We start from the raw sequence: 3799 nt of genomic DNA, 5'->3' as shown, positions 1-3799 counted from the left end.
ACGTTACTTGGCTGTTTGGATTAACAATCCAGCAATAATACCACTGGGCCATTGTCTCATCAAAGAATGAACCTTGGTGAGTTGCTACTACACACCTTGTAGACAATCCCCACTGCTGGCACTGTGTGTCGATCCTGAAGAGAGTGAGTGTCGAAGGCAGTGGCTGGGTGGACATCAAGTTGGATGCTTTGTGTTGGGTGACCTCAAATTTCTTGACCGTTGCTGGAACTGAACTCTTTCAGCCAACTGGAGAGCATTTCCATCCCAGCCCTGGCTTGTACTTTGTACAACGTGGGCAGGCTTTGGAGGGGTCACACATGGGGATCCCACCGTCTTGTGGGACAGATAGCACCAGCCTTCCAGAGTACAAAGCAAGGCCAAGTTCAATGTAGGGGAGACTGAAGTGACTTGTTTTAGTTGGAAGAGCAAAGAGAGAGAGAAGATAAAGTAAAGGATGCTCATTCTAAAGAGGGGGCCGGAGCTATGGACCCTGGGAGAGTACGTGTACAGTGTGTCGAAGGCTGGGAGAGCAGATTGGGAAAGGGGTTCAAAAGTAAAGACATGGAGTGCAGACGCAAGAACACCAAGACTAGTCACAGTCAATTGTTCGAGAACATGTCCTTGTTGGTTGAAATGTCTGACGTATCAGGTTGTAAGTTTGCTGGCTTAGCTGGTGGGTTTGCTCTCAGACGTTTTGACACCACGCTCGGTAACATCATCAGTGAGCCTCCGGTGAAGGGCCGGTGTTCTGTCCCACTTGATATTTATTTGTCTTGGTTTGTTGCGGTGGGTGATATCACTTCTGGTTCTGGTTGTGAGAGGTTGGTAAATGGGGTCCAAATCTACGCTTGTCAATGGAGTTTCAGTTTGAATGCCAGGCACGGGAATTCCTAGAGGCCTGGCATTCAAACCGGGACTCCATTAACAGACATATCGATTTGGTCTTCATTTACCGACCTCTCAGTAACTGAATCGGAAATGGTATCGCCCACCTTCACAGACCAAGACACAAGCGGGACAGAATACCGGTGCTTCACCAAAGACTTACTGATGATGTTGGGGGTTGGGGATCCCTGATGAAGGACTCCTGCCCGATTTTCCTGCTTCTCGGATGCTGCCTGACCTGCTGTGCTTTTCCAGCACCACTCTCATCTAGACTCTGATCTCCAGCATCTGCAGTCCTCACTTTCGCCTCACTGATGATGTTACCGAGCATGGTGACGAAACGTCTCAGAACACACCTACCAACTCAGAGAGCAAACGTACAGCCTGATTCACAACCTGAGCTACAAGTCGTCTCCAAAATCTCATGTCTTATGGAATTAAGTAGGATCAATTCTGTTCTGAGCTCATAGTAAATTGACTCAAAATACGATTTATGGGTTTAGATTGAGTTATTAAAAACTGGAAGAATTAAGCTTATGACATTGCGGATGTTTGTAAAATTAATTACAAGAATATTTGGTCAGCCTGTTGTGTTACAAAGCTGTAGCTATCCTTAAGTTAACTTGGTTTTCTGATCTCTTGCAGGATACCAGCAACACTAATGTAGAGTGACATGCCCCCAGTCAGCAATTCTTTTTTTAATGTCACCTATTTTTCGAATCACCCTACTCAGAGATGGTTTTACACATCTCTGGAGCAGGTGGGACTTGAACCCAGGCCTCCTGGTCTGGGGATATGAACACTACCACTGCACCACAAGAGGCCCTCACCAGTCACTTATACAGTATGGTATAATTGTTCACCCCTGTAAAGTGTCAGAAACTAACAACTCAATGCAACCTTCAGTATAATCCGAAACTATCAAACAAGACATGCAAATGCAGATTAAAATATTTGATATTTAACATAGATACACATGTGTAATTTTATAGACACATATTTATGTCCAGTCACAGAGTCATGGAGATGTACAGCACAAAAACAGACCCTTCGGTCCAACTCATCCATGCTGACCCTATATCCCAATTTAATCTAGTCTCATTTACTAGCACTTGGTCTTCTAAACCCTTCCTATTCAAGTACCCATTCGGATGCCTTTTCCATGTTAGAATTGTACCAGCTTCCACCACTTCCTCTGGCAGCACATTCCATACATGCACCACCCTCTACGTGATAAAGTTGCCCCTTAGGTCCCTTTTAAAACTCTCCCCTCTCACCCTAAACCTATTCCCTCCAGTTTGGACTCCCCTACACTGAGTAAATGACCTTGACTATGAAACCATCCTTGTAAATCTTTTCAGCAGCCTTTCAAATTTCACAACATCCTTCCGATAGCAGGGAGACCAGAATTGCACACAATATTCCAAAAGTGGCCTAACCAATGTCCCGTACAGCCATAACATGACCTCCCAACTCCTGTACTCAGCATCATGCTCAGTATGGTGAAAGTGCGGACTGCAGATGCTGGAGGTCAGAGTCCAGATCAGAGTGGTGCTGGAAAAGCACAGCAGGTCAGGCAGTATCCCAGGAGCAGGAAAATAGACGTTTCGGGGAATAGCCCTTCATCATGCTCAGTGTCACCATGCCATGTACAGGGTCTATGGTACAACGAACAAAGAGGATTTACAACTCAGGAACAGGCCCTTCGGCCCTCCAAGTCTGAGCTGATCCATATCCACTGTCTAAACCTATTACCCCATTCCTAAGGATCTGTATCCCTCTGCCCCCCACCTCCTCATGCATCTGTCCAGACGCACCTTAAATGAATCTACCGTGCCTGCCTCTACTACCTCTGCTGGCAACGCATTCCAGGCACCTACCACCCTCTGTGTAAGGTACTTTCTGCGTGTATCCCCCTTAAACTTTACACCTCTCACCGTGAACGCATGACTTTTCGTGATTGAACCCCTGACCCTGGGAAAAAGCTTATCTCAATCCACCCTGTCTGTACCCTTCATGATTTTGTCGACCTCAATCAGGTTCCCCCACCCCCCCATCTCTTTTATTCTAATGAAAACAATCCTAACCTACTCAACCTCTCTTCATAGCCAGCACCTTCCATCCCAGGGAACATCCTCGTAAACCTTCTCTGCACCCTCTCCAAAGTGTCTACATCCAATTGATAATGTGGCGACCAGAACTGTAAACAGTATTCTAAATGTAGCCGAACCAAAGTCTTGTACAATGTTAACATGACCTGCCAGCTCTTATACTCAATACCTCATCCGATGAAGGTAAGGATACCATATGCCTTCTTGACCACTCTATCCACCTGTGCAGCCACCTTCAGGGTCCAATGGACCTGTACTCCCAGATCTCTCTATTCATCAACGTTTCCTTGACAAACAATCCAGACGCAGCAAATGGGATATCCAATGTTGGTGTTAATGGGCAGTTTCAGATTAGATCAGAGCTATACAGCATATCTTTATTTTAATTTCCCTCGACTTCAATATCAGGCAGTTGATTCCATTTCATCCACGTTGCACCTGGGCCAGAAGCCAAAATTATCCCCAGGAATTCCGAATTCTTTGAACAAAATAACAGCTTAGCAGCGGACAGTAAATGTGACATTGCTCCCTTCCCAAGAAACAACTAAAAAGTTGAGTGTGAGCACTATTCCTGGACCTGATAGGCTCAGCTATGCATTAGTTAAACCACAACAAAGAGTCACAAGGGAGCTGTCCAGAGAATACATCAGCAGTGTGAGGGATAAGTGCAGCATCGACAAACATTTAAGAAGCTCAACACTATCCATTCCTGGATTGATACCGTACCCACCATCGTACACCCTCCACCAGCGACATGTATTGTAGCAACTAGAAGCACAGCAGCAACTCACTTCAACAGAAAC

This window comes from Hemiscyllium ocellatum, chromosome 35 (genome assembly GCF_020745735.1).
Source record: "Hemiscyllium ocellatum isolate sHemOce1 chromosome 35, sHemOce1.pat.X.cur, whole genome shotgun sequence".
Taxonomy (NCBI): domain Eukaryota; kingdom Metazoa; phylum Chordata; class Chondrichthyes; order Orectolobiformes; family Hemiscylliidae; genus Hemiscyllium; species Hemiscyllium ocellatum.
The sequence above is the reverse complement of the archived record's forward strand: the minus strand, read 5'-3'. Positions refer to the sequence as shown.